This window comes from Rhea pennata, chromosome Z, assembly GCF_028389875.1.
Source record: "Rhea pennata isolate bPtePen1 chromosome Z, bPtePen1.pri, whole genome shotgun sequence".
Lineage (NCBI taxonomy): Eukaryota > Metazoa > Chordata > Aves > Rheiformes > Rheidae > Rhea > Rhea pennata.
Window position 1 is genome coordinate 71,727,772 of NC_084702.1, and position 22,649 is coordinate 71,750,420.

The following is a 22,649-nucleotide window of genomic DNA, read 5'->3' on the forward strand; positions in this document are numbered from 1 at the left end:
GCTTTAAACTAGCTGCACTCTGGCTCTTCAGACCCCTGCCTTACCCCAGGGAGCACAAGCTAGCAGATACTTGTTTTCTTGCCTGAGGAGGAAAGAGCTACAACCACCCAGCTTTCAGTTAGCCAGCCACACAGGTACATTGCTACCAGGCTATGACCCAGGGCAGCTGCAAGCTGGACCCAAGTGAGGATTAACCTAACTCAGAACCACTAGACAAACCTGCCCCAATCTACACCAGCAACAAGAAACTCAAGTTAACTTTCTGCTTTGATCTCTCCATGCCTGCAGCTCAGCCTTATAGGTCTAGAGTAGCTGGAGCCTTGGCTCAGAGGGGAGAGCGGCCAAGATGCTGCCCGAGTCTCTGCAGACATCCTTGCACATCACTGCGCAAGAGGAAGCAAATGGTAGAAAGCCACATTTGCAGTAAGAGCAGAGCAGGAAGCTTGCAAACCAGGCTACAAATGCAACACAGGACACACTGCTCCAACTAGCAAGGCCTTCATAAATAGACTCATTGCCTTCCAGGGACCTGCGTGCAGCCTTCAATTTACAGCTTATGTGACAGGAATGACAGTCATCATAAGGGCAGCTTGCAAGTTAAGGGTATGACAGATCCCCCTGGTATGCCATGTTAACACATGACAAGAGTAATTAACACACCATCACCAATGCATTAAGAGTGGATGATCCATCCACTCTGTAGTGATGGATCATACACATCACTGCGTGGTGAACACAGTCTCCTTTCAACTCCAGCACAGTTCTTTGCAATACAAAGAAGTCTCCCCCAATCTCTCCTGCTTCTGATCAAAAAGGCAGTGTCATGTGTTCACCCCAAGTGAGGTCACCAATTTTCTGCTTTCTTTCTGAAAGTTGTATAGAGAAATCTAATGTTTTTTCAGGCAGAGATGTTGACTTTTGGTCCAGTATTATAGCTCTCACTTGCTTTACTGCCAGAACATTACTGAAGAGAACTCTGATGGAAAGAGTTAGGCAAAGTCTCAGATAAACATTGCCATGACATGCCTCACAACTGCAGTGGAAGTCTGGCATGTGCAGGATAGACCCCATTAGCAACCTGCACCCAGCTGCAGGACACAACTGCAGCCTCCCTGCAGGAACAAGCCAGTCTTCCAGCTGTCATGTGTCAGTGCTGGAGATGCATAAGCTGACATCTGCATCATGAAGCAACGAACATATGCCTAAAGAGACATGAGGGCACAGCCAGGCAGAGCAGGGAGCACAACGTTAAGACCAAGGTGCACAGGACTCCTGAGAAGAGCCTCGCCAAATGACACCTTGCAGCAATGGAGCTGGAGGCATGCAAACATAGGCTTTGCACTGGTGGAGTATAGGTGGGAGCCTCACACTCAGCACTTCACAGCATCCAAACCCTCACAATCACAGCAGTGACCAAGCACCACTGATCAGCAGCAGCATTCAAGTTCAGAAGGAGCCAGCTCTTCATGAGATGCAGCAGAGCTGTGGGACTCCCGGTTGAAGAATGCTGCAAGTAGCAAAACTTGCTTTCTTGAACCTATGCAACCAGAAAAATTAGTAGGAGAGAGAAAAAAAATTGAAGATATCATCTCTGGCAGACAGCACACAAGCCACAGGTTGCCTGGGCCTGGAGGAACATCAGTACATGCTCACCCTGTTCTTATGTTTTTGCTTGTACACCCACTATTGACCTCCCTCAGAGGCAGGACCCCAGAACATGTGGCTATACTGGATTAGGCCTTTCTCAGGGAATAAAGTGACCCAAAGCATGCAGTGAGAAGGCAGTATGGTAGATATTGATTCACATTTCCAAAGGCTTTTGACAGGAGAAAAAGAAAGAAGGCACATTTTAAGCATTCCTTTCAGCCAGCACGCATCCCAGCCCATTGGACCTCCCCTGGGGCAAGGCACAAGAACGAACAATCCCACTTCCAGATGAAGAGCTCCTTTGTCACCCTGCTGCAAGCAATTTGACCTTCAGCATCAGAAGTGAGCTGATATCACAACTGTTTTGGAAGGCCTAGGCTGGAAGCAAGTCCAGGCGCTTGGGAAGGACGACAGCCTGGCTGCCAACCCCAGCATCTCAGCACAGAGAGCAACAGATTGGAGACAGAGCTCAGCTTTAGAAACACTTGTTTCAGCTCAGTACATTTCCTCTGATAGCCAGACACAGAGAAGGTCACCCAGGCCAGCATTTCTACAAAATTATCTGTGCCAAGAAATAACATACCAGACCCAGGCCAGGCTATGCCACAATGTCCAGAGGGTCCAAGACTTTGATAAAATGAGGCTGAGCTTCTATTTCAACAGCACCTTCACACTTCTTCAAAACACATCAGTTCTCTCCCCTGCAGCTCCCCTCTACTGCTCCGAGGACAGAGCCTCCAAATACCTCCGCATCCATTCTTGGCTCTGCCTCCAGTTGCCACCTCTTGAAAATTTGGAGCATTCTGCTCTTTGCACAATTACAAAAGGTATCAATTACCAAGCACAGCACTTGCTAATGACACATCAAGGAGACAGCTGACCCACACACAGGGCAAGAGGAACGGCAGCTTTTGCCCAACAAGTATCCTTCTGGGTAGTGTTTTGAGTACTGCTTTCTAGCAATGGAAAAAGCTGTGTTTCTCCCCCATCCTCAGAAACCCTAACAGAATAAGAACTAACAGCATTCATTATTGCTATAACCCCCCCTTACACATAGCCATGGCAGTGGTGAGCTCTCCGGGGTGAGTGCTCCCCTGCAGACTCAGCCCTAGGCAGTGCTTGGCCTGCGCACCTCCTGCTCCGCACCAAGGCATCATCCCCATACTAGCAAGATCACTGCACTGCCCAACCAGCCAGCCCAGAAGAGAGCCTGAAACACTCTTCCTTCTCCCAGCTGGCAATCTCAAGACCCTGGGCTCAAACAGAACCTCTCAAAACAACCCAAGATTTAAATACATCTGTATATTTACATGCAGGGGCTGCTCATCAGTGCAGAAAGGCCAGTCCAGGCACTGAGCCTTTAAGAGGGCTCGCTAGCCAAGCAATAGCATTGCAGTCAGCTAGCTACCTAGATTTCCACACCCCACATCAGTCTTGCCTAAGGCCCAAAGAATATGGGCCAACACCAGGCAAGCAGATATATTCCTTCTGACATAGCCAGCAATGATGGAAACCATGACAATAACAACAACAGCTATTACAAGGAGGCAGGAACAAATCTGAGCATTAGCCATCAGCCAGAAGGATGTCATGGCTACATGGCAGAAAACAAATCTGGATAGTACCTGGGTCATTCTGGGCAGGCTAAGCGCAGGCCTGAACGCCAGCTTCTCCAGAGATGGGAAACACATAACAGATGCGTTGGGTTCATGCAGCAGACCTGCTCTCCTCTCCTGCAGAGCCTTTTTGGCATGTTTGCACACACACAGCCACTTCAAGTCTGCATGCATACCCTTCCCAGGCTATCCAGGCACGGAAGTGTTACGATACACATTTAACTAACACAGCAACAAGAAGGGTTTAGGGCACACAGCTTGTGATTAAGGAGAGTTTCTTTCTTCACATGCTGGCAACGCACCTGCAATTAGCAAGTCCTTGAATCTCTGCAAACTCCCCAGAGATCAGCAGCACCTGATACTGGTCTGTCCAAAGGTCTTTCATAACTCAGAAAACTGCTCCCCTATGCCTCTGTTTCAACACTGGTGAGATTTTTCACACCTTATGGTTCAGAAACACTTAAAGCTTGGATACCCTGAGCCCAGCTCTGCAGGTCACACCAAATTCACCAGTGTAATTGGCAGCACAGGTGGGCTGTGGCTGATACAAGCCAGGGCAAAATTATTCTCATTAAAAGCAGCAAAGCAAGGCCATGCTCAGTGCAATTGCAGGGAAATTGCTTCCCACATCAGCTCTGTCAATCCAGCCATCAGGAGGGCTGCAAAGGAAAGAGCTCAAGCAGTCCTTGTGCTAATAAGATCCCCTAGAAATACAAACTCTGGCCAAAGTAGCTGCGTGAACACAAGATGAGAGGCTGGGGAGAGCCAGATGGCTTTTCCTCAACCAACAACCCCAGCTGCCATAGGGTTAAATCAAGGCATAAAGCTATTAAAAGGGGTGGAAGTGTTTTAACATGGTTGAGTGAAATTCCTCACACTTTCAAGTGTGCAAAGAAATCCCTTGGGGCTTAAAAGGCTAACACAGGCTGTCCCATTACAGGTTATTAACACACATAGGGGCTTTGGGAGGCACCACAACTAGGGCTCCTCATGCGCCCTTCAAGAGGGAGTCTCTCCCCCTCACCACAGCCTTGAATCCTGAATCCAGCCAGTTAGGACTGATGAGGATGAGGGATGGAGGAAGAGGTCACCCCCCACTCTTCCACACACCAGTGCCACCTTCTTCACCTATCCCAAGGTGGTAAGGTGCAAACAGTAAAGGGCTTGCAAGGGGTTCCCGAGCAGGTTCAGCTCTCATCACGCTGAAGGAGCAGCGGATTGGTCTGCAGGGAAAGGTGCAACACAAAGCTCTGAACTGCCTCTGCCAGAGGGACTCACCCCTGCCCACTTCCCTCCTTTCCTCAGGTCCCAAGCTCCCTCACCACTGCCCTATCTTCCAGAGGCAGGGCAGGAGATGCAGGTACACATCACACAGTTGGCAGCAAGAAGCAGGAGATACCAGCAAAGCTCGGGCCTCAGATTCATTTCAGTCTTGGGGGAAAAGTGGTCTGCTGCTTCCCAAAGGCCTCAGTGCAACGTGGGAATTACTGCAGCCCTCAATTTCTGCCCTATGCAGTATGGTATTTCCAACAAAGAGTAAGGTTAATACTCCTCAGGAGCTTAAAATAGGTATATATTAGTTATTTTCAACTGGCAAGAACACAGTAACTACAGCAGAGGTAGGAAGAGGATCAGAAAAAAAAAAAAAAGCAGGAAAGAATATTACCCTTAAACTCTCTGGCTGGAACACTTTGCTCTCCACCAGACTCTCCTGAGCAGGGCAACCACAACTATCTGCATGACTGGGTCAGAGCCATGGGACTGCAGGCCTGGAGCTAAAAATAGGAGAAAAGTGGCCCATGGGAGTGGCTGCTGGCTTTCCCTCTTGCAGATCAATAAGGCCAACATCTCAGGAGTGTCTGAAATACCAATTTGCCGAATAAATCCTGCAAATTCAGAAGCAAGACCAGAGTCAGTGCCTTCCCCAGTCAGAGGCTGAGAAGCTGAGCACAGCTTAAGCAGCATAAAGAAAGAGGAGCTGGGGATGCAGATGGACGGATCACACCACAGGAGGATGCCCTAGAGCAACCTCAAAGACAGCCAAGAAAAATTGTACAGGAAAAGCTCAGACAGCCCTGGAAACAACATGATTTGGCAAATTCAGATCCTATTGTGACAGAGCTTCTTTTCCCTCCCATAAAATAGTCCAAAACTCCCATATAGTAAAGAAAGAGCCCCTAAAGGTCTTTCCCCCTAGATTCTTCTTCTTTTGGACATCCAGCTCTGTCCACAATCCCCATCTCCCCACAGTACCTGTAAGTCCATTGAGACTTGGTCCTTCAGTCTTTCATCTCCTTCCCTTTCTCCCTTGCAAAAAAACCCACGACCCTCAACACCGGGGTTCAGCCATACAAGAACTGGAAGCGGCCCTCTGGAGATCTCCAAGGAAGCATCCTCACCTGACTCGCTTCTCATTTGCACCAGCACCATTGAGCAAGGCACTGAAGTGACTCCAGACTTTCATCAGTCCAACCAGAACTCAGCTCCAGCCCTTTATCCTCTCAGCTGTAAGCAAGCCCCTATCAAACATTAACAAGCAGCTTCATTCACAGCCCTTTGGTAGCCCTGGGTGTGAGAGCTCTCAAACTGTAGTGAAAGCATTCTGACATCTCCTGATGGAGGCCTGACTGGCACTTCCAAGTTCAGCTCAGAGTAGAGCTCTCAATCCTTCTCTGAAATGCCACCTCAGTTGCTCCAAGCAACATGCCTTTCCCCTCCCCACCCAAACCATCACAAGCACACTGCAGCAGCCTCCCTGGCCCAAAAATCAGATATCAACCGACTCCAGGCCCTCCCTCGGTCCTGCACCCTGAGGATTCTCATTGCACAGCACAGCCCCTACTCAGGGCTCCCACTTTCTCCTGTGTCCATCACCGCTGGCTGTTTTCCTTGCACAAAGCTGCCCTGCTCACATCAGGTTGCAGACAGCCCTCTCTCCACACTCCACTGTATGCAGCTTCCTAGGCTCCCCTTTTATCTTCACACCAAAGGGGAAAAAAATCTCATTTTCCTGTCCATTGCAAAGCTCCTTGAAGATGCCCACGGGACAGGCTTAAGTTCACAGGCAAGCTGCTTCACACTGAGAAGGGGCCTCCAGGAACACCTACAAAAGTGTCCACCAGCAACAGGTTTGCTCTACACATCACCAATGACCAGGCAACTGCAGTGCTGAAGCCTCTGGCAAAGCACCATCATTTCTTCCAGGCCCCCTCTCCCCCCACCCTCCCCCCAGCACCATGCATCAGGGCAGGCCATGTCAGAGGCCATCTGAGCTTGTATAAGGCTGGGAGCACAACCCAGCAGGGTCAGGCCATGCCCCCAAGTCAAAACAGGCTGTGAATCGCTGCCTGCCTCTGCCCAGAGCAGGGCAGAAATATCTGCAAACTCCACAACAGAATCAGGGAGAGAAAACAAGAAGAAAAAAAAAAAAAAAAAAAAAAAAAAAAAAAAAAAGAAGAAAGAAAGAGTCCAAGCAATCAAATTTCTTGCTGAGCTCCCTTTCAGCTGGATCTGTCAAAGGCTTGACATCCAGTCCCTCCCCTTTTCCAAACAGGAAATCTTCACCCAGTAACCCCAACAGCTAAGGCCGGAGCATGTAGCACTAGAAAACCCCCGACCCTTTTCAGGAGGAGTTAGAGCCTCTCCAAGGGGCAGCACTCAGCCAAAGACATGCCACATGTTACAGTGAACTATTTGGCTGCTTGTGCTCTGCGAAAGACAGGGCAAGCCCAGCCTGCAAAGGCTCCTACAGATCTCATAGTACAGGCTGCCCCACGCTGCTCTCAGGCTGAAGACAGCATAAGGGCACAAGCTCCCTCCCACAACATCCCTCCCCTGCAAGGGGAGGTTATTAGGTCTCATATTATCATGTGATGTTTAACGAGGATGGAAACTGAGACAGGGGAGTTACAGGGACCCTACTGGGGAGCCAAAGTCTCTGCTCTAACCCAACTTTTGCCCAGCTTTCATAGAAAACATCACCAAACAGACCACACATTCAGGTTCACTAACCCCACTGCCAACCCACCGTGATGCTGTCTAAAGAGTTAAGAGCGCTTCCTCATTTGATCTGCAACACATTTGTTTTGTGCTTCAGGTGTTGGAAGGTTTATTTGTAAAATCATGAAATGGTCTGAAGCCTTACAAGAACACATCAATTAGATGCTCAAAGCTCCACTATCAGCAGGTCAAGCGCACTCTGCTCTATCTCTGCAGAGCTCCACCACTTGCTCCCCACCTCAATCAGGCTCTGCGGAGGGGGGTGCCTCTGCAAGGAGGGCTTAGCATCATATATAGCATTTTGCTTTTACAACTGGCTTGCAACTGAGAGGGGAAGACAAAAAAAAAAAAACACACAAGAGAGTTAATTTTTGTTTTAAACAGGCAGGCTAGATGTACAACAGCTTCCAAACTTTAGAGTCATTTTGATCTAGACAGCCCCTTTTCTGATGAGTTCTGGTAGGAGACAGGCACAGAGCACCAATTAAACAAAGACAAGTTATGCTTTTTCTGTCAGGCAAAAGAAGGCGGGGGGAAGAAAGGAAGGGAGTGAGGGGAGGAAAAAAAAAAAAATACAGCCCTGAAGTCATTTTGCTTTCAAAATGACTTGTCAAGCCAGCCTCCTCTCCTCCTACCTCCCTCGGAGGATGAGCGAGGGAGCATCCGCACACTTGCTATGGACACGTGGCGTCAGTCAACAAACCACACCATCAGTCACTTGGCACATTGGGTCGAGCCGTGCCCTCGCTTTCCCTGGGGCATCCGTCAAAGCCTATGACAGGCAACAAGAGCAGCAGATTCCTGGCGGAGAGAGGCTTAACGCAATTCCCACCAGCCCTGCTGATGAGAATCCTCACTTACAGGCCATTAGGTTAAAAAGAAAAAAAAAAGAAAGAAAGAAAAGAAAAGAAAAAGAAAATTAAAAAAAAAAAGAGCTAGCTGCCTTTGCTGGCACTGTGGGTCCTTCGCAGTGCATTGCCAAGTCCCAACGCTTTGTGAGAGACTGCTTGGAGGACCCAACACTAAACTCACGCTGAGCACCAGCCTGCCTTGCCCAGTCTCACCAGGACCCCAACCTTCCTTTGCCTGGCACAAGGCTGGACTACAGGGTTACAAAGACCCCTCCGGGCTTTAGTTTTGCGTGCCATCATTGGGAGAAGATAACTAGCTCTGAGCACAACCCATTTCCAAGGGGAAAAGGGCAGGCATTTTAACAGCACCCAGCCTCACTGCACAAACATTGATGCCAGCTCCAATATCCTCCCTCCGTTCTGAGCCAAGCCCCCTTTGCAGAGCCCATCCCTATTGATGAGGGCACCTGCAGAGGCAAGACACTCATCTGAACTTCCATCTCTTCCTTCCCATGCCAGCTCTTAAGACAGCACAAGTCTGGTGGCAAAGCCACCCCCACATGCTAATGCCCATCTCATTTCAATAAGATACCACGGGTGCTTGGCTGACCTCTCCCAAGAAGGCACATGCTCTGCTGCATTAACAGAGAGCAGCACATAGGCTGGTTTGGGGGGGGGGGGGGAGGGAAGAGGCTGGATCAGTCCCACAATTAGCACGAATCAGGCACGAAGAGCGCCTTTGACCATGGTGGGGGCTGCTCCAGTCCGCAGCACACATTCCCGGTTTGCTAGCAGGTGCCCCAGCTCATTAGCATGGGGTCACTCAGCTGCAGCAGGGCACAAGCACCACTCCGGTATTGCAACACTGCTCACGTCCGCTGCTGTGGAAGTGTTGAATTTCCTTGAAGAGCTTTGAAGCTTTTGGTTTGAATTTAAAGGAAAAAGAAAACACTCACATAAAGAATAGTAGGGTCTCTGTAAACATACCAGAAAAAAAAGGGGGGGCAAATCTTTGAGCTCTTGACCTTGACAATGTCCTTATAATTACAAGACTATTTATTTTCAGTTAAACTCCAACTATTGAACAGACAATGTCAAGTTGGTTTTCCTGAGCAAGTGATTACCCTGCCTGGCTAATCTAATGAAAATTATCAGGAGGCCACTGACCTCTTGCTGCACATGCTAAATAATGCACAAAGCTTCAGGATCAGACAGGCAAATCATAACCCTACCTTATCTTATCTCCTCCTATACAGCTCCAGGGTTGCTCCATTCATGTTGGGCTGCATTAGCCAAACACTATCTCATTGGAAACCACAGTGGAGCCAGCCCTGAGAGCTGCATAGCAAAAAGTTAACTTGGAAGATTTATTCTGGTAAAACAGAGCTACAGCAACAGCTATATATATATAGGGTTTGTTTTTAAGCCACTGTCTGACTCCTGAGCAGGCAGCACAAGGTGGTACTCCCTTGGCAGCAGGCCTTGGGGAAAGGGGGTTTTTGCAGTAATACTTATCCCCTTCAGGAGATGAAAAACAGCAAGAACAGCAGCTGGAAAAAAAAAACAGGAGCTAGAGCTAGCAACTAGGAAAGCAAGACCTAAATGAGGAGCCACAAAAGAACAGGGGAAAAAAAAGAGTTATCACATGCTCCCTGGGCAGCCACAGCCTGAGCAGCACATATTCCCTACAGATAAAGGAATAGATTTGCTATGGGCAGCTTCAGGCCCAAATCAAGTTTCCCACTCAGGAAGCCACGAACAACAAGGGAATGGCACTGCTCAAAGGCAGGCTCATTGTAACTTTTCAGCCCTCCACCCACAGGAAATCCCAGCTACAGCACTCCAGAGAAAGTACCCTTTCTATCCAGCCTGGCCAACATGCTCACAGCCCTAAGCCCCTTTGTACAGTCTTACTTTTTGGTCCCAGACCCTGCAAGACTCCTGACTTACTTCTGGCATCTCCACAGCCAGGAACTTCACCCTGCAGCCTCCCAGCTCTAAAGAGCATTCCCCAGCAAACCATCCTTACCTTGCTCTACCAGCTACAGCATTTTCCTTTTAGCGAGGCTCTTCCTACCCTCAAAGCACCTGATTCACTTTCCCACTGTGGTTATCATGGGACTTGACTGCCTTTGCTCCAGCTGGGGAGGTGCTAAGTGAGACACAGGTGGGCAGGATTTCTCATCTTTTAAAAGGCCAGTTCCTCCCTTACATAATAAGGGCAAATAACTCCTCTTAGCTGAGGAGTCACAGCAAGTATCAAGGTGGATTTAGGTATAACAGAAGAATCACAGAATTGGTAAGGTTGGAAGGGACCTCTGGAGATCACGTAGTCCAACCCCTGAAGAAGGAGCAAGAGAAATTGGAAAGACAGGCAGGAAATAGCACAAGCTTCAGCTTTGGGAAAATACCAGCTAACATATGCAGGGAAAATGATCCACAGCAGAGATATTCAAAGGGAGGCAGAAATCTGGGAAAAATTAATGTCCACTAGCAGAGATTGCCTTGGGGGGGGGGGAACAGCAGACAGCCGACAGCCAGGGCTCTGAAACACAGCACTAGTGAGACAGGGCTCTACCTGCAGCGCATCCCACCTCTGCAAAAAGGAAGAGGTGCTGCTATGTTATTTGGCCTATGCAACACTGCCCTTTGCCCAAGGGTATCTTCAGAAAGATGGTCTCGAATCCAAAGGAGACCAGTCAGGCTGGGCATAGGGGTGGCTGAAAAGGTTAGCTGGCCAGGACTTGGCAGAACAGGAGGTCCTTCATTTTTCTTCTCCATTTTAGGAAGCTGTCTGTTGTTGTTGTGTCCAAGCCATTTCTGGAAGAAGTTAGACCACCAGTTAAATTCCTCCATCTCCTAGCCTGGGTGACAGGAGCAATCTCTGGCTTATTGGTAGTTGAATTCAGTGCTGTAATTGTTTGTGTCACAGCCTTGCTCCCTCCGCATGTGCTGACTCTGCCCTTAAAAGCCAAGATGCATTTTGGTTCATGTTTCTACAGTAAAGCAGCTGCTCAGTATCCTCCATAGGCATAGCGGTGGGTGCTCTGAGAGGAATCCTGAAGCCCAGGACCATTAGTTGGGTTAAAGAAGCACTGCTCTACTGAGTGATGTTGTGCAATACCCTCTTAAAAGCCCCCCTGGCCTGCAAAAATGCTGCTGTTCTGGAGAAGCGAGACATGAGATCTCTCCCAAAATACATGGAAGATACTATGAACAGTCATGAAGAGGGAGGCAAAAGCCAGTAAAATACAGCTGTCTCAGATTAGACTTTACCATGGTGGGATGGGCCTGGGCAGGGAAGAGGAAGGGGTGATTTGAAACCATACTGCACTCTCAAAAGCACACTGGAGACCAAACCCAAACCTGACTACCAGTCTCAGGACCAAGAGAGTGCTCTAGCTTCAGTGTCTACAGCCACCCTTGGCTCTATGCGCTCATCATTCCAGAGAGGATGCAATATCATTGCTCTCCTTCTGCTCCACGGCTCACGCAGAGACTGCAGCAGCAGTGTGACTGCCTGAGAGGGACTACACCGCACTGGAGCTTGCAAACATATGTTTTGGGAAGGTATCTTTTCTCCACAACCCAACATCCAGATGGAGACATGTGTCTGTGCTTGTCCCCAGGGCAGACAGAAGCAATAGAGGCATCCTCTGGCACTGCTCCCTGCCAACCTAGTACTGCAAGGCTTTGGGATGACAGTCTCTAGGGACAAGAGAGCAATTTACTCCCCACGCATGGACAAGTACTCGCCTTCCTTGCTGAAAGCTGTCAGGCAAGCCATTGATTAGTGTCACTTGTTCTGGTTATCCTGAAGTAGATACCCAGCCTGCTGGGATGTGTGCTGAGAACCCACCAGCTCATTGCATGCACGCTCCTTCCTGAGGCCGAGGTTAGCCACTACTGCGAGTGGGCCTAAAGGGCAGGAGGGGATCACACGCGAGAGTCCCTAACGTTGCCGTCAGCCTCAGCGCCCCTTTCCCAGGGCGAGCCCTGTTTCTGTCTGCTGCTTTTGCACATAAACAAGCATCTACTGCCAGCTGATCCCCACACGGCCCAAGCAACAGGACAAGAGGAAGCCAAAGTCTGTTTCCCTTCACACAACCACCAGCAGGCCTGCTCTCCAGCCCCCATGCTTTATTGCTAGTGACAGCGGAGACAGGAGGAACCCAGCTGGATCTTCTAAGGCAGGCATGCTGCAGGGTGAGTGCAGGGCCAGCACTTAGGAAAAAAGCATCTTCATCTTGACTACTCAGCAAATTTGATCTGGAACTGGCAAGAGTGAATAAATGTAAAGCTTTCAAATGTCATTTCAGGGGTTCAGTTACCAGAAGGACTAGAGAGAGAGAGAGATAAGCACATAGGATTGCGCAGAGAGCCGGATGCCCTCCTTTGGTCTATGCAGGCTATTTACTGTGTGTCCTGCAGTTGGCATGAGCTGTCAACAACTCAGGAAAGCTGGTTTTCTGCCATCAGCTCAGCTCTGGCACCTCAAGGCACAATTCCCTCCCCCTGATGCTTCCCTGCGACCCCAGGCCATGTCCAAGTTGAAGGCTGACCATGGTAACGTACTATGGCAAGCAGCCATGGGGACCTCTCCCCCTTTGCCTCTCCCAATAAGGCAGCAAGCCTGTCGGTGCAAGACTGGCTCTCCCCTGTGCACAGACACCCCTATCTGGAAAAAACAGCATTACTGGCCTGGCAGCAAGTAAAGATGCACCCTTAAAAATCAGGTACCTACTCTGGCTGTTGGAGAAGTTATTCTTCACAGAGGAGCAAGCTAGGGTGAACCTGAAGTCACCGATTCAAAGTAAACAGGGGTGAGAGGCAAAGATGTGTCTATATACAGAAAAAAACCCAGTGTGCAGAGTAGGGTCATGGAGCATCTGTGAGCCTCCTCCCAACCCTTGCTCTGTCTAAACAAGCTCCAAGGACTTGGTGTGTCTTGCCATTGCTGGGAGAGGGTACCACGCATTGAGTTGGAGCTCAGCAGGCTGGATGTGCAATGGGAAATGGTCTTTTTGTCAACAGTAGCTTCTTGGACTTCTAAGGGATGGATGTCATCGTTGGGAATCCCCAGGTGCACACTCTGGGTGTTCTGCAACACTCAGGCTTCCCAGAGCCCAAATCACGTGTCCTTCCGGCAAAATAACAAACTGTAGCCAAAAGAGGAGAGTCATCCCAAATGCTCTAGGAGTTAGGACACGCAGAAAAGCCCCCACTGAAAGGGAGGGTGGCCCGAATCACAAGGAGAGAGGGAGAGGTTGCTACCAGGTGTCACAGCAGATATATGGCAAAGCCAAAAAAAAGAAAAATATTGCCCAGGTAATGTGATCACTCCTCCATCGATTTCAGCATTAGACAACGCTCAGTGCCCTGCCACAAGACTTGGTCTCACTCATGAAATAAAAGCTAGATTGACCAACGTACCCAATGGGCCTGTCAAACTAATAACCTTAGGACTGGAAATACACCAGCAGCAAGGGCTGGCCCCTGCTCCAGGGCCCTCACACAAATCACACATGCACGAGACAGAAAAGCCCCTATTGTTCCCAGAGCCAGGTCAATAAAAGCACAGACAACTCCATCCAGAGAGAGAGACTTTACGAAACCCAACAAAGAGCGGCTTCAGATCCTTCAGCTGCAAGTAGGTAGGCAGGGAGGCACAGCTAAGCATGCACAGAAGCGCGTCTGTGCAACACGTGTGGAGAATCCTCCGCACTGCACGTGTTGGGGGCATGCTACAGGAGGAAACCGGTCCATGAAAAAAAATATATATATATATATATCAACCCTTGACAGCACAACTTGTCTCCCCTCCTCCAGAGTTCCTAAATAAAACAGCCTGCAAGTGATACATGATTTTAGCGTGATGGGGAAAGAGAAAGGGATGGGCACAGGTTTCAAAACCGAGAAAGTCAAGACCCCTTTGTGGGGCCTCATTTCCAGAGAGCGTCAAAAATGCACTCTTTGGGGAGCAAAAACTCCAAAATGCCCTTCATTCAGGCACCTCCAAGAACAAAACCATCCTCCCTAAACTGATAGTTATTTGCGGGTACTTTTTCCCATAACACTATCATTTCCAGAGCTCATTTCTAAGTGAGAGCCCCGGAGGACCGGACAGAGCTTTTTTGATCAAATCTCAGAGCAGCAGCTGCATTTTGTTCTCGCTCCTCCTTTTAATGTATTTATTTTTTAAGCCCTCAATTCAGAGGCAAGGGAAGTGATGCACAAAGAGGCTAAATCACTCATTGGCGAAGTCTGGAGCAGGCTGCCTGCCCTTTGCATCCAAGTGCTGCGTCCTAACCGCAGGAGAGGATGTGTCCTCATTATTTACCAGCATTATTTTTAGGCCACGGGCAAAATGACTGTGGTGTAGAGATACCCCTGTTCCACGTAGACATGTTTTGTATCATGAATGAACAATCCCACCCAGGCGATGGCAGAGCTCTCCTGCCCCTGTGCTCAGCTTGCAAGCCCCCATCTCCGCCAGAACCAGGAACTTCGTGCCTCTCTCAGACGATCAAACGCAGCATGCAACCGTCCTCATGCCTGCATGGGATCTGGGGATCAGCCTGGCTGAACTGGAGCTCTGTGCCTGGGAATTTGCAGCATGCAGCACTTTGCAATAAAAGGCCTTGATAGTCACCTGGGAACAGGCTATTCATAGAGCAAAGATGGAGAGCCCAAAAAGCAGCGACCCTCTCTTCCTACCCACCTGTATCTACAGCATGGCCTCATGATCTCCCCAAAATGCAAGCCACCCCTGCTGCACTGGGAAGCCACAAGCTCTGGCATGGAGGAGGGATAGCAGGGCTGTCTCACCACGGCAGCATCCTGCAAGTGGTTACACCCCATCCCCAAGTCATTCTTATCTGTGCTCCAGAGATTGGGAAGGTCACCAGAAACCACAAGGAGGAAGAAAATACCAGGATGCAACTTGGTGAACACAAAATATTCACTGACTTAACACCCACGTAATTAGAAGCAGGCACATCCCCTCAGCATAGCTAGCCTGGGGATTGTGCCTGGTTATGCATTTGGTTTTGGGGGCCTGTGATCCTACCTGCAAATGCAAAGCTGGACAGCAGCACCATCGCAGAGCAAGGCTGCTCACAGCGTCGATGAAACAAGGGGCTGAGCCTGCCTTGTCCTGAGGAGCACCTTTCCTTCCCAGCAAAATAAGCAGGAATAACAGCAGCTCCATCCGTCCTCTACAGTGTCGCCACACACCTGAGCAGTCCATTGCTACTCCCAGAGCTGTGCATCTCCCTCAAGTGGCCTTGGGTGCTGAATTCAAGCCCTCCTGGCCATTGAGAGGGCTCCGACAGTGGTTAGGACCTCAGCTCTAAGGTGGCAGACGATGCTTTAGGAGAGTCATGCCTCATCCTGGGGGTCCTGCGGGACAAAGTCTGCCCTCCAGCTCACCTGGCATTTCTTGTGCCACTTCCCCCTACCAGCTCCCCCTCACAGAGGAGGGGGGACGCAGAGTATTTAAACCCAGCCAGGTCCGTGCTAGTCAGATTTATGTGGCTCCCACGTTCCCTCTGTAATGCAACACTCAGAGGTCACGATTCCTCCACCAGCTGCTGCCAATTCTGCAGCCACGACCGCACTACAGTATCATTTCATCGTCAGCCTCTCCGGCCTCCCTCCTCCTCCTCCCTTCCTGAAGCAGGGAGCAACCAAAAACAATATCCATAGGGGAAAAAGAAAGGAAATTTCCCATGTAATGGGCACTAGTATTAATTCTGCCATCTGCAGCACCCTCCTTTATTTCTGCAACTTTATGAACATGATTCAAAACCAGCAAACAGCCCCGGGGGGTATCACAAGACACCTGAACGACCGCTGCTTGCTCCAGCTCAGACATCAGAGCTGTCCCTGAAACGGAGGGCAGCACATAACACCGTTCCCAAACAGCTTGGAGCCGCGAGCAGCACCACCGGAGCATCACTGCCGCAAGGGGACTTCAATGACATCTTCAGGGTGTTATGGCTAATTAGGATCCCAACTTCATTCCAGTTAGGAAGCAGCTTCAGATCAGACACCCTCTCCTCTTCAAACCATGTCAGCGTCTTCAGATACCATCCCAAGGTGGCTTAAAAGTAGTCTTACCACTTCTTTCCGGACCTCCTTCCACTTTGCAAGGCATTTCAAAATAAATAACCCCCCTGTCCTAAGCACTCTCCCTCCCTGGGCTCTGAGGAGTCTTACAAAACATCTGGGGAAGTGACCCTGATTACGTGCAGACATGCACCGAGCTGGACACACGCCTCCGGCAGACAAACGGAGCGAATGAACCGATGCATCTGCCTTCTCCCATCTCGCCTTTCTAGTCGCCGTAGTGTTACTTTCAACAACGGTCATCAACCGCTTTTCGGGGACAACCGGAGTATTTGCAGCGTGTCACTGTCCTACTAAAAGTATTGCCTGGAGGCTTGCGACAGAAACTGCAGAGGGGCTTGGTGTCTGGCAGCAGAAGGCTTTTTTAAAAACAAACAAACAAACAAAACCCTAACCATTTAGAAGTTAATACGTCAGAACATTATCAAGCATCAACATTTTAGACCAGAAGCTTGGCTTCTCTTGTCAAGAAGCAATGAATAAACTGAAAGTATCCTGTTTCCCACTAGTGCCAAAATTTAAGTAAAGAATCAATGAGGGAGGGGGAAAAATGCCTGCAAACATGCTGAACAAATATTAACAATCAAAATTCAGAGAAAATAAATATTAAATCCTCCCAAGCCTGCTATGAGAACAGTGCCTCTTTATTTGCTTTTTGCAAGGTTTGCTATAACGAGAGAGATTCCTGTATACAGTATTTTAATATACATGCACTCATTCACAACAGGAATAATAGATTTTAAGGACAATAGACATTATTACAGCTGAATTTATGCAGACACGCATAAACACATCCTAAAAAGATACATTCTTATGCACCCTGCCCACATATATGTATGGACATACATATTATACACAAACTCCCATATATATATGCACAGAGACAGATAGATAGATAGATAGATAGGAATCTCCATGCATACACACACATATACACCCCATGTTCAAGGTAGATCCGACTCAAAAGTTTTTGCTACTTTGGAAAAACATGACCTTGAGGAGAGGTATCACCCATGAATTTAACATCCCGCAGAAAACAAAACCTTAACATGCTTCACCTTGATTGCTAACCTCAAATCTAATCTAACCCCTGCTCCGAACAACTCCTCTAGAGAGCAATTCAAGCCATGCTAGGTGTTCCTGGCTCTCCCCAATTCCCCAGGGACTTCTTGGGGCTCTGGCTCTGTTCCTCCCCTCCCAGCTTTGGGCAGTTTTCCGGCTGAGAGCTCCCAGCCCGGCTGCCGGTGGCCCCCATGGCCATGGTGCGAATGTGGAGATCCTGCAGAGTTGCCACTCGGCACAACACATCCTTCCCTCGCAGCAGGAACAGCGAGGAGGGAGGCGGAGGACAAGTTACAAGAGCTTGTGGCCTGTGCACGGGTTTAACGCTTGGATTTCTGGAAAAGGTACAGAGGGATCTTACAGGGGCTTGAATGGTCAAGAGTGGCTTTGCATCCTCCTCCCTTCCCCATCCCCAGCACAGGGGATTCTAGCAGATCTCGTGCCCCCTAGTGTCATCCTGGCGAATTGGACCAGGACCAGGACCATCTGCAGAAACACTTCCATGCACTGCCCTGCTTGCATTCGGCTGGACCAAGCTGTGCCCTTACCTAGCCCACGAGGTAAAGCCAGTGATGGGACAACACATCGTGTCCTACTGGTCCAAGGAACACAATGTCATTTCCTATAGATACGGGTTTTGGATGAAGGCCGACCCAGCAGCAGCGCGTGCTGACCGCTATCCCTCCAGAGCACCCCTGTGCAGTGAAAGCCCTGGAGGTGCCCATATGCCTGGCTCAGCACAGCCTTCATCACGCTCCTGAGGAGCTTCAGTAAAGTCTTCCCCACCAGCAGATCGCCCAAGTGGTGTCCTTGGAGAGGGGCCAAGAGGAGGAGGCAGGGAGCATCTGCAGTGGCCACTGTCCAGAATATAGCTCCTCCTAAAAATAGCTGGTCCCTGGAAGGGCATGGCCTTTCCAGTTGATAGGAAAGCTCGGTGCTAGGAGTTTATGGTTTGGGATGACAAAACTTCAAAGTGCATGAGTGCAAAACACTAATATTTCTGCATGAAGTCCCCATTTCATGGCTTGTGTGAGGCCAGCACCTGTGGTATTAAGCTCTGGCCGTTGCATGAAAAGCAACGCATGCAAACAGCCCCAGACCCAGCATCCCTACATGCCAGCCTGGTCTGGCAGAGTAACGACATCCAACACATCCTGAGAAAAGGCACGTACTGGCTGCGATACTAACGGGCCTCAGTGGGACCGAAGCTCCCAGCTGACCCCTGCACACAGGGCACCTAGGCAAGAGGCACGTGCTGGACAAGCGTGCAGAAAGCGTGCATTCAGGCTGTGCCACAAATCAAGACTCCCAGGCCTCAGTTTCCCCCTATTTCACTCACCTATTTCAGCTATTAGCTCTTGGGAGCGCACAACACGCTACCCCTGTGTACAGCACCCAGCATGCCGGCCCCCATCCTGCGCACGCTAGGGGCACACAAATAAATCTCAGCAACTCATCACCAAAATTTGGAGGAATTCTCCCCAGGGCACTGACCTGAGTATGCTGCTTTCTTCTGCAACACCGAGCAGGGACTATAGCTTAGAATAATGGGGAAGTAACTCAGTTCAGTGCTGACAAAGCATCACAAGCCCCAGCGGGGTGGGAGGGGAGGAGGTGTCCTTCCCTCGCGCTGCCGTGCTTGGTATACATCATGTTGAGGACCAGGCATACGTCACCGGCACAAAATGGACAAATTGGAGGGATTTCAGGAAAACGAGCGACAAAAATGATCAGGTGGCAGGAGGGATTGATTTACAAGGGAAGATTAAAAGAGCAGTGATCAGTCTAGCTGGGCTGAACACGTAGTGACAGAAGGAGTTGGATGCTAATCCGTAAGTGGAGTGAAAATGATAGGGGAAGGAATAATTCAGCATCTTGAACAGCAGTCAGATGAAATTAAGGGGAATTCTGGGCTGAGTAGGTATGCAAAAAAACCAAAACAAAACAAAACAAAAAAACCCTCCTTTCCTAGTTGTCCAAGATTTAATCTCTCCAGCAAAAAACACCAAGTTCCCAAAACTCTGGCCACCTACAGCTAGCACCCTTGGAACAGCCCTGCTGAGGTGCCTAAGAAGCTGTATGCACACACATGCACACACGCACACACACACAACCTTTCCCACCCCTGACCTGCACTCCGGAAAGCAGCAGGGCCTCCGCGTTACCCCCCGAGCGCGGAGGCTTTGCGCCTGCAGAACAGCGGCCGCGAGCGAAGGCGCAAGCTGCCGGCAGCGCTGGGAAGGTCCGTCCCCGCAGCGGGACGCGTTTGCTCTCCCAGGTTTCCACGGGGGGAAGGCACTGAGCCGGCTCCCCGCGAAGTCGGAGGAGCGAGCTCAGCCGCGAGCGCTCGGGTATTTACACGCGCACAGCGCATTACTCAGCAACTCCCATTTGTCAGCCGTAATGGCAGCGGCAGCAGTAAGGAACGGCAGAGCCGAGAGACGGGCTCCGCGGCCACGCGGGCGGCCCCGGCCTCGCGGCGGAGGCGAGCGGGATGCGTTCCTCCCGCCTGCCGGGGAACTATCCGGAGTCGCACCCGCAAAACTCCCGGCCCCGGCCAGACCGCTGAAAGGCTGAGCCTGGGCTGACCTGTTATTTATACGTGAATGTGTGTTGCAAGCTTTGCGGCTCCTTCCTTTGCCAGTCCAGGAGGCGCTGAGCGCCTTTCGTGGCAGGGGCTCAGCACCTTGGCAGGATCAGGTCCTCCCAGTGCAAGTTGGACCCCCTCCCCCCAATAAAGATGCACAATCTCCAGACTGTGCCTTGGCCTGTTCTGACAGCTGGCTCCGGTGAGTTAGTTATCCTAAAGGGGTGTTGCAAAGCAGTCTCGCAGGCGCAGCGCTTGCGTTCGCACAGCTCAGCCCACCTCGGCAGCCTGCCCTCCCCAGCGAAGCGCTCCCCAGCACCTGGGAGCGGGGAGGCACGGCTGCCCGTCGGACGCGCGCATCCCTTGTGCGTTTCCAGCCATCCCCACAAAGCTCCGATGCCTTGCGGAGGAGCAGGGAGCGGGAATGGCTTGCTCCCACGTTTTTGCACGCTTTGGCAGCAAGGCAGTGAGACTGGCCGCTTCCTGCGGCACACGCGCCCGGCAGGACCGCCCGTGATGCGTGCAGGTCCTGCTCCCTGCAAACGGAAGCAACGTGCGTGCACACAGAGTCGGCGCGGTTGGAGTTAAATAAGCAAAAACCTAGTAGAAGGCAGTAAGCTCTTGAGCAAAAAAAAAAACAATCTGGGAGAAGAAGCTCCAGGACTATCCCAAAGAAAACAGCCCCAAGAAAGCCCCCCACAAACACACACAAAGAGACAAAAACAGAAATCAAATAGCTTTGCCGGCATGCCCACTTTCTGCAACCTGTGCTACAGAGCCTGCTCATGTGTCTGTGAGCACAGGGTGGGGAAGAAAGGGAAAAAAATCATGCACCAGTTTACTGTGAGAAAGAAGTGCCAATCTTTATACCAAGAAAAGTTTAACAGATTAAGAAACAACTGCTGGAGGAGCCAGGGGAAGCTGAAACAGGCAGCCCAGGTTCTATCTCCAGCAAAGGCAGCAAGAATTAGCTCACACCCTGGTTACACTCCCAGTCCACTTTTAAGATTGCAGTGGGGGAAGTCACCAAGATCTGGAAATGTCAGGGAGTTTGTGCAGCAGAGGGAACGGTGTATATTATGCAATTCTGGAACGCAGCCCTCATGCACACACTTGGGATGAACTGCCTAACCCTGGAAGAGCAGTTCCACAGAAGCACCAAGCAGATGGTTTTCTTATAAAATCTCCCCCCACAACAAACAAACAAAAAAAAGCCCCAATCAGTCCTGCCACAGCAGAGAAAAGGGCAGGTTGCGCCTTCAGAGAAATCGAGAAAAAGAGAGAGAGAGAAAAAAAAAAATCTGCTCTCCCGCCCAGGAAATCGAGTTTACAAAGAGCCACCCTGCAACCTCGGCTCCAGCCTCGCTAATGCAATGCAGCAGGCAGAGGGATCATCCCTTCCCAGCCTTCAACCTGACGCCGCTCGTGGGGCTGCGATGCGATCCCGGCTCGGGGGGATGGGGGGGGACGGACCCCACCGCGGGGTCCCCCCGACCCGCCGACCCTCGGGGCGCCGGGAGAAACCGCGCCGGGGGGCCGGCACAGGCAAAACCTGCCGGGTCCACGCAAACTTTGCACCCCATCCTTCCCCCGCGGGAACGCGCGCCGGGGCACACGCCACAAGAGCGGCAAACAAAGTTGCCCAAATCCGTTTCCTCGCGGGCCTGCCCGTGCCCACGGCCGCGGCGGCCCGGCGGAGGGAGGGGAGGCGGCGGCCCACGGCGGGGCGCGGACACGCGTGGGGGCGCCGGGGCGAGGCGGGCGCCGGGGAAGGCGCGCGGGGCCGAGCCGCGGAGGGCAGCAGGCATTTCCGCCGCCGCTCATCCATCCGCAGCGCAGCGCAGCTTCCGCGTCGGGCACCGGCGCCCGCCGCCCCCGACCCCCGCGCCCGGCCCGCCGCGCCGCGCACCCGCCGCGCAAGAGGGGCGCAAAGCCGAGGCGCGCAAATCCCTCCTACCCCCCTCCCCAACCCGCGGCCGTGGGACACCCCGCCCGACCGCCGCGTACTCACGGCGCCCGCCTCGCTGCTCCCGGCGCTACCCCCATGCAACCACCGGCTGCTTCTGCACCGGCTCGGGGGCTATAAGCTCTTTTAAACTCCAGCACATAACCCATGTGACCGCAGAAGCCACTGGTAAGGAGCGCCGGGGAGCCAGCGATGAGCTCAGCCCCGCACCCCCCGGCACAGCGCTGCACGGGCGCTCCCGGCGGCGCCGCGCCGCGCGCGCCCCCGCCCCCACGCGCGGCCGCGGCCGCCCCACGCGGCGCCCGCCGCGCCCCCGCCCCGGATGCGGCCCCACCGCGCTGCGCCCGCCCCGCTTGTGCATGGCCCACGCGCGCTCCTTCCTCCTCCTCCTCCTCTTCCCCCCTCCTCCCACGCGGCACCCCCACGCCCACGCAGGCGGACCCCACGCACCCTGCACCGAGGCAGAGCCGGGCACGATTCTCCCCCACCTCTTGCACGACCTGCTGCACAAGCAGCGTGCTGCATGCACGCACACGCATGCACACACACACACACGCGTGTGTACGCACACGTGTGCACGCTGCTCGTCTCCAATGCAACGGGCCGGCAGCCCCCAGCGTCGGCAGCGGAGCGAGCCCTCGCCGTGCCCATGCGCTGGGATGCGCCCCGCCGGCTGCCGCGCTCTGCTGTGGGAGCAGCCCCCGCCGGAGCACGCCCCGCAAAGCCCTCTCTGCCCCTGCGGCCGCAGCCCGCCGGCTGCTCAACGCGCTGGCGTATCCCGCGCGTTTGCG

General features: G+C 51.7%; 1 protein-coding gene across 2 annotated transcripts in view; it reads right to left on the reverse strand.

Moving 5' to 3' along the window:
- The window catches only part of CNTFR (ciliary neurotrophic factor receptor), a 215,388-nt gene extending 193,392 nt beyond the window's left edge, over positions 1–21,996 (reverse strand). Inside the window, exon 1 of one of the 2 annotated variants that reach the window (XM_062599511.1) lies at positions 21,904–21,996. The gene's annotated coding sequence lies outside the window, so the exon portion shown is untranslated. The remainder of the gene's footprint in view (positions 1–21,903) is intronic. The other variant, XM_062599514.1, reaches the window with a different exon arrangement.
- Positions 21,997–22,649: the final 653 nt, after the last annotated feature.